Genomic DNA, 11,314 nt, shown 5'->3' on the forward strand with positions numbered 1-11,314 from the left:
TATTTAAAAAAAATCAGTGGCTAAACAAATTCCATATTATGTGGACCAAAATGATCCTTCCCAGTTCCCAATGAAAAGTCCCCATTTTGAAGATACACAAGCATCAGTGTCACCTTTCCACATTTTCTGGCTAAAAGTTTGAACTGTTTGGAAATCAAAAGTTGCTTCACTTTTATTCAACCCAAACCCCCTCACCACCATGCATGTATATTGAAATCTTTTACTGATTGTCAAAGATGATTTTCTATTGATTGTGTTTTAAGAGATAAGTTAATGCAACAGATAGATTTGAGATTAGGCCAAATCCATGCCCAACTAAACAAAATAATATTCAAAACCTCTATTACCATCCTTGCAATAACCTAATTATTAATTGATTAAATCCAAACTACAGATGAAACACTAATTAATTTAAGGTTAACCACTAAACTAGACTACTTATACCTAACATTTCGTACTACATCAGGTATGGTGATTTAACATAATAATAATAAACATTCAACACTCAGCTCCTTATACATAACAATTAAATGGGATAAATGCTTATCAAATTCTAGCGCTACAATCAAGAAAACTGTATCATCATATTATTACTAACAGAAAAAGTGATCAAGTTGGTTTGGTTGGGTGCAAATTGCTCCAGTTCCATTTCTTTCACCAACACAATGTCTATATAAGCTGCTAAGACATGCATTGCGATATCAACTCAAGCAACATCTTGCTTATCCATCATACTACTCATACCCCATTGAGCTAGTTTTACCAAATCATTATGGCCATTATCAAATTTCTTTTGCTTCCTCTTCTTTTGATTGTTCTAATTTCAGGATTTGCTGAAAGCTTTGAATTCGATGAGAAGGAGTTGGCAACAGAAGAAAGTCTGTGGAAGCTATATGAGAGATGGGGTAACCATCACACAATCTCAAGGGACCTAAAGGAGAAGCATAAACGTTTCAAAGTGTTTAAGGAGAACGTGAACCATGTGTTCACAGTAAACCAAATGAACAAACCATACAAGCTGAAGTTGAACAAGTTCGCAGATATGTCGAATTACGAGTTTGTGAACTTCTATGCTCGCTCCAACATTAGTCACTACAGAAAGTTACATGGCAGGAGAAGAGAAGGGACCAGTGGATTCATGTACGAGGAGGCTACAGATCTTCCATCTTACATTGATTGGAGGGAAAGAGGAGCTGTCAATGGCATCAAAGAGCAAGGCAGATGTGGTATAATTTCTAATTCTGGCTTTGTATATTGCTCGAGGGAAAAAAAAAAAGTTCGATAACTAAAACAACATTCAAAAGTTTTGAGTGTTGTCTCAACAAGATTATGAAATCGTAATGCTTACAAATAATGAATGATTTTAAAATCGATTTGCAGGTAGCTGTTGGGCGTTTTCAAGTGTGGCTGCAGTTGAAGGAATCAACAAAATCAGAACCAACCAGCTATTATCTCTATCAGAGCAAGAGCTGCTCGATTGCAATTACAGGAACGAAGGATGTAACGGAGGATTCATGGAAATCGCTTTCGATTTCATAAGGAGAAACGGTGGAATCGCTACTGAGAACAGCTATCCCTACCATGGATCAAGAGGATTGTGTCGCTCATCCAGAGTAAGTTTTATAATTCATGAATCAATTCAAACCTAAACTACCGTTCATCCTTTAAGAAATTATCAAACTAAGGCATATATTTGTTTGGTTTAACAGATATCCTCACCGATAGTTAAAATTGATGGATATGAAAGCATACCTGAAAACGAGGATGCTCTAATGCAAGCCGTCGCAAACCAACCAGTCTCAGTCGCCATCGACGCCGCGGGAAGAGATTTCCAATTTTACTGGCAGGCAAGTTCGTAATTCACTCAAGCAATCCAACGATTCACTGTAAATCTAGAATTGCTTCAGCCATTGCTAATAATGTTTAAAATGCGGCAAAATTGCAGGGAGTATTCGATGGATACTGCGGAACAGAGCTTAATCACGGAGTGGTGGCGATTGGATACGGAACAACAGAAGACGGAACAGATTACTGGATCGTGAGGAACTCATGGGGAGTTGGATGGGGAGAGGAAGGCTACGTAAGAATGAAGCGAGGAGTGGAGCAGCCCGAAGGTCTGTGTGGAATAGCCATGGAAGCTTCTTATCCCATCAAGTTCTAGTTCCATACCCCACAAAACAACCTTCTATTTACAAGATTTCAACACATTTAAAACCAAGGGATTCGAAGCATTGACATCCCTTATTTCTGTTATGTTTTATGAAAAATAAGAAACTTGTATTCTCTTACACTTATTAAAATAGTTTGTTTCATTTATTAAGTTTGGAATATAATTACTATAAAATTACTCTATTTTATCGCTTCATTTTTTTCTTAGCAATAATTTCATAGCGACTAACCAAATTTAAATCTAATTCTAAAAGTCTATTCGTGATAAGGGGACTTCACATGCATATAAAAATCTATCACCCATATAAAGGCTACTTATAGACATTTATTTTGTACTTTAAACATCAATCATTGATAATTTAGTTTCAATTTAGATGTTCTTGTTCTTTTGGAGTCTTTGAAAAGGAGATTGCATCAAATTAAATTAAATATTTGATTGAGTTATAAAAAAATTGGAATAAGAAAGTGATAAAAAAATAATCAAGGATAGAAGATGTAACAACACAGATTTGTACGCATACACTACAGGGAATTAAATATTGAAATTTATTGGATGATAAATATAAATACCCTAACCTTAATTTAGGAAGTAGAGAAACAATTAAAAACAATAATAATAATAATAATAATAAATAAATAAATAAAAATAAAAATAAAAATAAAAGAAAATTGAAAAGAACGAAGTGGAGAGAGCGAGACTCTAATTTAATGATAAATAAATAAATAAATAATAATAAAAAAAGAAAAGAAAATTGGAAAGAACGAAGGTGGAATGAGAAAGACTCTAATTTAATGATAAATAAATAAATAAATAAATAAGTAAATAAGAGAAAATTGGAGAAAATGAGAATGGAGAGAACGAGATTCCTGGAGAGAGCGAGATTAAAGAGAAAATTGGAGAAAGCGAGAGTGAGAGCGAGATTCCTAGAGAGAGAGCGAGATTGAAGAAAAATTGGAGAGAGCGAGAATTGTAGCGAGAAAGCTGGAGAGAGCGAGATTGAAGAAAGCAAGATTTGCAGCGAGAAAGTGGGATAGAGCGAGAGCCACACCAGCGAGAAAACTGGAGAGAGCGAGATTCTGAGAAGAGAGCTGCGCGATCGAAGAGAGAATTGGAGAGTGAGAAACCCCAGTGAGCGATGCTAGCGAGATTGAGGCTGGCGAGAGTAGAGAGAGCGAGATCCCTGGAGAGAGTGAGATTGAAGAAAAATCGGAAAGAGCGAGAATTGTAGAAAGAAAGCTGGAGAGAGCGAGACGGAAGAGAAAATTTGAGAGCGAGAGTGGAGAAAACGGGATTCCCAGCAAGAAAGCTGGAGAGAGCGAGATTCTGAGAGCAGGGAGAGCGAGATTTGGACGGAGTGAGATTTGGACAAAGCGAGAGTGGACAGAGTGAATTCCTAGCGAGAAAACTGGAGAAAGCGAGATTCTGAGAACAGAGTGAGCGAGATTTGGACAGAAGCGCAAATTATGCGTTGAATTTGGCCACGATCTTATAGATTATACATGGAAAAACCCTAAAATTGAATACAAACAAAGAATAATGACGTAAGGGCAAACGTTAGCCAAGATTAGGTGTCTTATTGAGAGGATTCCTTCAACCCTAAGTAATTTTAAAGAAGCCACCTGTACAATGATTTATCACACTGAGAAGAGCTGAAAACTACTATAAATAGGACCCTTTGCCTGAAGATTTAACCCATTCTCAAACAAATCTCAGTAACAAAGAATCGTGTGAAAAAGTAAGTGTGAGTGAGGAAGTTCTGTGAGGTTAAAAGAGAAAATCTCGGGTAAGGTTCTGCCCAAATTTCTGCCCAAATTTCCTTCTAGTTTAAAAAGGGAAAGCTCTACTGATCAAATCATAAAGAATAATAAGGAATAATTAGATCACAGTCAAGGTAAGTAGTTTATCTCACCCTCTCTTTAAGTGTTCTATGGTAGTGTACCTTTATTATGTTGCATGATTATGTTAATTGTTATATTGCATTACATGTTTAGAACACGTTTCTCTACAAGGGACCCCATGCATTATGTTTGTTCACCGATTACGTTAAAATCAAGTTTTAATTAGGTGTAAGTTATGCTTCCAATCTAACCTTACGTTTATGTTAATAGTTCATGTTGGATGCGACTCTGGCCCTACTAACTGCATGACCCGCTAATCATTAGTTGGGTTAGTTTCTGCTTAAGTCCCCATCTTCCTATTAGGGCGGAGAAATTTATGCTTCCAAGGCTGGCAGGGCATGTATGGTTGCACCCCTCCAGGCCTAATCTTACGTTATGTTTATGCTAGGGACTAGCAGGGTATGTATGGTTGCACCCCTCTAGTCCAATATTACGTTTATGCTAATGGTTGATGTTGGATGCGACTCTGGCCCTACTGACTGCATGACCCGCTAATCATCAGATGGGTTAGTTTTCGCTTAGGTCCTCATCTTCCTATCAGGGCTAAGAGATTTATGTTGGAAGCATAACCGACCACCACATGTTATTATACGTTTTCGGTCCCAATCATATGTTTTCATGACATGTTGCTTGTGATTGTGCATTTGGTCACTACCCTACGTGAGAACTACTTACTGGGTATATTATATACTCATCCTATATTTTTACAGACTTTGTAGGTAAGGACACAACGTAGATGGTAGAATTGGACATCGCTCAAATGGCCAACCATCAAACTCACTATTATAGGCACATGCATTTTGTACCACCATGCTAATGTTTTATGGATCCTGGTGTTTTGATAAATAAAATTTTCATATAGTTTTTCTATCTAATTAATAAAATTTAGATATGTTCTTTGAAATTTTCACCAAAACCCATCTCATGATAGAAAAGTCTAAGTATGCATGTCGTAGCGGTCGGATCATAATGTGTAAGGATCCGGTCGTTACAGTTTGGTATTAGAGCATTTGGGCCAAATAGGCTCTATTGCATTAGAAAAGTCGTGGTGTTTGATGGTTCGGCCTGTTAAGTGATGCCCATAGCTACGCCAAATACGCTGGTAAGTGGAATTTTCGAACAAGTAATTTAGTAAATAATTTAGTAAACATAAGTATGAGTTAAAAAAAAATTACTTTGAGAATACAGGACGTTCCATCCTTCAATATTTGACGAATCATCTGTGCATCCAACTATAACATTGAATTGGATAGACATAGAACTAGTTTCCACCATATGAACATCCCAGAAGAACAGAAAGTAAATTGTGCCACCTTCATGTTAAAAGACGATATAAAGTTCTGGTGGGAAAATTGTAAGTTGTTAGTATCAGGACATAAACTAAGGGTGACCCTTATCATCCTAGACATAAGTGATTTCGACATAATACTAGGTATGGACTGGTTAGTAGTAAACTATGCAAGTATAGATTGCCATAATAAAGAGGTCATATTCATCCTTCCAATAGGAATCAAGTTTAAGTTTAAGAGTTCTAATGCACAATCAACCCCAAGAATAATTTCAGCCTTAAAAACTAAACATTTGCTCAACCATGGGGCTTCGTCATATTTAGCAAGCGTAGTAGATTTACGAAACCAAAAGGATGAAATTAAGGCCATTCCTGTAATAAGAGAATTTGAAGATGTATTCCCAAAAGAGCTACCGGGTTTACCACCGAATCGAGAAATAGAATTTTGTATAGATCTAATTCCCGGAGCTGAACCAATATCTAAAGTACCATATAGAATGGCACTTGCGAAATTAAAAGAACTCAAAATACAGTTACAAGAATTGCTAGATAAGGGATTTATACGCCCTAGCGTGTCTCCATGGGGAGCATCTGTTTTATTTGTTAAGAAAAAGGATGGATCCATGCATTTATGTATAGATTATCGGGAGTTGAATAAGTTGACAATAAAGAATAAGTATCCACTCCCACGCATTGATGACCTATTTAACCAATTACAAGGAGCCTCAGTATTCTCCAAAATAGACTTACGATCTGGATATCATCAACTACGAATCAAGGAGTCGGATATACCCAAGACTGCTTTCCAAACAAGATATGGGAATTATGAATTCGTTGTGATGCCCTTTGGATTAACGAATGCCCTCACAGCCTTCATGGACTTGATGAAGAGAATTTTTAAGGACCATCTTGATAACTTTGTGATCATATTTATAGATGATATTTTAGTCTATTCCAAGTCAGAGGCAGAACATGAAAAACATCTTAGGGATGTTCTTTCCATAAAGAAATGAAAAGTTGTATGCCAAATTCTCCAAGTGTGAGTTTTGGGTGCGACAAGTTGCCTACCTAAGGCAAATTGTAAAGCAAGAAGGAATCTCAGTGGATCCTGCTAAGATTGAAACAGTTATCAACTGGCCTCGCCCAACAACAAGTCAGCAAGGTTCGAAGCTTCCTTGGATTAGCAGGATATTATAGATGATTTGTGAAAAACTTCTCAAGTATAGCATTACCCTTAACTAACCTTACTAAGAAGAATAATCTTTTTGTTTGGAACCAAGCATGTGAGTAAAGCTTCCAGGAACTAAAAGAAAAGTTGACCACAACCCCTATTCTCACCATACCTGATGAATCAGGGGGTTTAACTGTGTACAGTGACACATCGAAGAAGAGGCTTGGTTATGTATTGATGCAACACGAAAAGGTAATAGCATATGCTTCAAGACAACTAAAACCTTATGAACAAAATTATCCCGTTCATGACTTGGAGTTAGCTGTCGTAGTCTTTGCTTTAAAGATATGGAGACATTACTTATATGGGGAAAAGATCCAAATTTATATAGATCATAAAAGCCTTAAGTACTTCTTTACCCAGAAAGAGTTAAATATGAGGCAATGAAGATGGTTAGAATTAGTCAAAGACTATGACTGTGAGATCCTCTATCATCCAGGAAAAGCTAACATTGTTGCTGATGCTCTTAAGCAGAAAGTCAGCTCATTCAGCAACTCTAAGTGCCATCTCCAAACACATAATGGATGACCTGGAAAGAGCTGAGATCTCACTAATACCAGACACCTTCACAACTCGAATAGCACAGTTAATTGTAAGACCTGCATTAAGGCAAAGGATAATTGATGCATAATAAATAGATAAACACATAAACAAACAACTGCAGTAAGAAAATGGAGAAACCAATCAATTCTCTACAGCCCTAAATTCTGCACTCTTCTACCGTGGGCGTCTATATGTACCAGATGATGAAGAAATCAAGAAAGAACTACTAAAGAAAGCTCATGAATCATGCTTTTCAATACATTTTGGGAGTACCAAAATGTATCGAGACTTGAAAGCACATTACTGGTGGTGTAACATGAAAAAGGATATAGCTGACTATGTAAGTAAATGTTTGGTTTGTCGTAGGTGAAAGCTCTACGGCAACAACCATAAGGACTCCTTCAGCCTCTAAGTATTCCAGAATGGAAATGGGAGCATATTTCTATGGACTTCATCTCAGGACTCCCGAGAACTGTTAGAAGCCACAACATGATTTGGGTGATTGTGGATCGACTCACCAAATCTGCCCACTTCCTATCCTACAAGACTACTCACACTACGGAAGCACTAGCTAAAATGTACTTAAAAGAATTCATCCGGTTACATGGAGTCCCAATATCAATTGTTTCAGATCGAGACCCTCGTGTTGTCCAAATTCTGGAAAAGTTTGCAGAAAGCAATGGGTACACAACTAAATTTCAGTGCAGCCTTCCATCCACAAACTGATGGCCAAACAGAACGAGTTAATCAAATCCTAGAGGACATGTTGAGGGCATGTGCTGTGGATTTTACTAGAGCATGGGATTCACAAATACACCTTATAGAATTTGCTTATAATAATAGTTATCAGGCGACAATTAGTATGGCTCCCTTCGAAGCCTTGTATGGAAAGAAATGCAGATCCCCTATACACTGGGATGAAATCGAGGAGCGAACACTATTAGGGCCTGAATTAGTACAACAAACATCAGAGTCAATCAAGTTAATTCGAGAAAAAATGCGAACAACCCAAAACAGATAGAAGAGTTATGCTGATAATCGACGAAAAGAATTGGAATTCAAAGTGGGAGATCACGTATTTCTAAAAGTAGCACCAATGAAAGGCATTATGCGTTTCGAATGAAAAGGCAAGCTTAGCCCTCACTTTATTGGACCCTTTGAAATATTATAACGTATTGGCCAAGTAGCTTATTGATTAGCATTACCGCCTACCCTTTCTACAATACATAATGTCTTTCATGTATCGATGCTTCGGAAATACGTGTCTGACCCATCACATGTAGTAAATTATGAACCTCTACAAATAAGTGAAAACTTGGAATATGAGGAGACTCTGGTTTGCATCCTAACAAGAGAGAAGAAGTCGCTTCGTAATCGGGAAATAAGTTTAGTGAAGGTTCTCTGGAGAAATCAGCAAGTGGAAGAAGCTACATGGGAACGAGAAGAAGAGATGAAAGACAAATACCCTTATTTTTTTAAGAACCTCGAAACTTTCGAGGACGAAAGTTCTTAAAGAGGGAAGAATGTAACAACCCAGATTTGTACGCATACACTACAGGAAATCAAATATTGAAATTTATTGGATGATAAATATAAATACCCTAACCTTAATTTAGGAAGCAGAGAAACAATTAAAAAAAAATAAATAAATAAATAAAAATAATAATAAAAATAAAAGAAAATTGGAAAGAACGAAGGTGGAGAGAGTGAGAATCTAATTTAATGATAATAAATAAATAATAATAAAAAAAAAAAAAAAGAAAATTGGAAAGAACGAAGGTGGAGAGAGCAAGACTCTAATTTAATGATAAATAAATAAATAAATAAATAAGTAAATAAGAGAAAATTGGAGAAAGCGAGAATGAAGAGAACGAGATTCCTAGAGAGAGCGAGATTAAAGAGAAAATTGGAGAAAGCGAGAGTGAGAGCGAGATTCCTGGAAAGAGCGAGATTGAAGGAAAATTGAAGAGAGCGAGAATTGTAGCGAGAAAGCTGGAGAGAGTGAGATTGAAGAAAGCGAGATTTGCAGCGAGAAAGTGGGAGAGAGCGAGAGCCACACCAGCGAGAAAACTGAAGAGAGCGAGATTTTGATAAAAGAGCTGCGCGATCGAAGAGAGAATTGGAGAGCGAGTAACCCCAGCGAGCGATGCTAGCGAGATTGAGGCTGGCGAGAGTAGAGAGAGCGAGATTGAAGAAAAATCGGAGAGAGCGAGAATTGTAGCGAGAAAGCTGGAGAGAGCGAGAAGAAAGAGAAAATTTGAGAGCGAGAGTGGAGAAAGCGGGATTCCCAGCAAGAAAGCTGGAGAGAGCGAGATTCCTAGCGAGAAAGCTGGAGAGAGTTATGCTTTGGAAGGAGTTGGGAGACTTAAGAGAGCCTCTAATTGGTGAAATTAGGAGTGAAAAACTTGGGGAGGAAAGGTTGAATGCATGGCTTAGCAAGGAGTATGAAGTTTCGACTAAGTGTTGGGAGTAAGAAGTTCAACTCGTAGCATAGTTGAGTATAACCCTAAAAGCACTATGCTAAATGCATGGTAAGGCAAGAAGAGACTACCTTGAGTGCATGCTTAAACCAACCTAGACGATTAGGGTTGAGATGGACACATGGTGTGTTTAGGGTGAGAATTTGGCTAAGTGTTGGAAGACACACACCCTTGTAGAGGCATGTTTGACGCATAGAGGGTTGAAAATGTAAATGTAGTAGTTGGACGCATGGCTTGAGGAATGGGCACAATTGGACACATGATGAAAGAGGAAGTACGTTATGTGTTTGGTAATTGGACCAAATTTCAAAAGAGGGGGTGGCCAACTTCGAGGTGGACACCTTAGGAAGTTAAATGGCAACATGACATGAATTTAACTAAGTGTTAAAGCTTGAGGTGGAGGCCCAAGGTGCAATGTGTAGCATGCAAAGTGTTGGGATGACACCTCAAGAGGAGTCATGCATTGGACACTACATGGTAAAGATACCTAAGTCTTGCATGCAAGTAGGAGGTGCCAAGAAGCCTTGTGTTGGACCTTGCATGGTGGTGACAAATGGAAGTGTAGGTGTCATGCGTTGGGCACTTGTGAGGATGACGAGGATGGCCTGAGGTTGCCTATAAACACCCCCAAGGAGTCTCATTTACTTCACATATTTGAAAGTCTATCAAAAGAACCAAAGAGGGATTAGAAGTGAAGACCATGCGTTGGGAGAGGACCAACCATGAAGCCATGAAGTAGTCCAAGCATCCAACATAATATTTAGGCATTGGAAAGAGCAGTTCAGGCATCTAGGTTGAGTTGCCATGCTTCAATTGACCTGGAGAAGGCAACCATGCATCCAACTTGTGCTAGATAAGGCTACCTTGTGGCCACTGCTATCCTAGGTTGTTCCAAGGCCTACTTTCACATCTGTTGGAGTTGGTAAGCTAATTCTAGTGCCAATAAGGTATTCTAAGATTATTCTAGCCATAAAATTGAGATTGTAAGCTAAAATTTGGCTAATGCATGCCTGGGATTCAAAAAGGGACCAGAAAGTCAAAAGGCTTGGAAAGAGGGGAATTTTCACTGATGAACGATGAGTGGTATTTCTGTAGGCATTTTGTTTTGTGAAATTCCATACACATGTATGTGTAGCTTGTATGGTGATAAAGAGTACACCATACGGGATGGTTAGGGGTTCATAGGGCTTAGTTTCTAAGCTTGTAGCGGAATCGCACGAGATGGTCAGGGGTCCTAAGGGCTTAGTTTCTAAGCCTGTGGCGAAATCTCACGAGACGGTCAGGGGGTCATAGGGCCTAGATCCTGAGCCTGTGGAAAGAACCTCACATGGGATAGTTAGACGACCGACAGGTCTAGATTTTAAGCCCACAAGAGGTAGATCTATGTGCACATAGAGAGAGTCATAGAAAGATGTATTAAATTGTCTACCGAGGGATAACAGGAAACGGATATGTTCAAGCATAAGGTTTGGAATAGCAATTTCATTGTCTTGAGAGACTGTTATTGAATCATTTACTCTTAAGGGTTGAAAGAGAGCCTGTTGTTGCATACCACTCACTAGGCTTTTAGTTAATTCTTTTCTCTTATGTTTTTCTTCCTAGGTAGTGAAATAAAGAAGCTTTAGGGTACTGCTGAGGTCAAGGTCTACCACACTACAACCATACTTCCAGACTTAAGTTTGCTATTATGAGTTCTGTAACCTA

At 38.1% G+C, this 11,314-nt stretch overlaps 1 long non-coding RNA gene and 1 pseudogene across 1 annotated transcript; one reads left to right on the plus strand and one right to left on the minus strand.

Annotated features, from left to right (window-relative positions):
* Window positions 1-450: 450 nt before the first annotated feature.
* Window positions 451-2,039, minus strand: LOC150030415 (uncharacterized). The gene is made up of 2 exons (XR_016526941.1): window positions 1,753-2,039; window positions 451-1,576 (listed from the first exon to the last, which is right to left on the minus strand). It is a non-coding gene; the product is annotated as an uncharacterized LOC150030415 (long non-coding RNA).
* Window positions 773-2,352, plus strand: LOC120075598 (vignain-like; annotated as a pseudogene).
* The last annotated feature ends 8,962 nt before the right edge of the window (window positions 2,353-11,314 follow it).

The sequence above is a fragment of the Benincasa hispida genome, unplaced genomic scaffold (assembly GCF_027475165.1).
Source record: "Benincasa hispida cultivar pf3 unplaced genomic scaffold, pf3_genome.v1.1 HicScf224, whole genome shotgun sequence".
Taxonomy (NCBI): domain Eukaryota; kingdom Viridiplantae; phylum Streptophyta; class Magnoliopsida; order Cucurbitales; family Cucurbitaceae; genus Benincasa; species Benincasa hispida.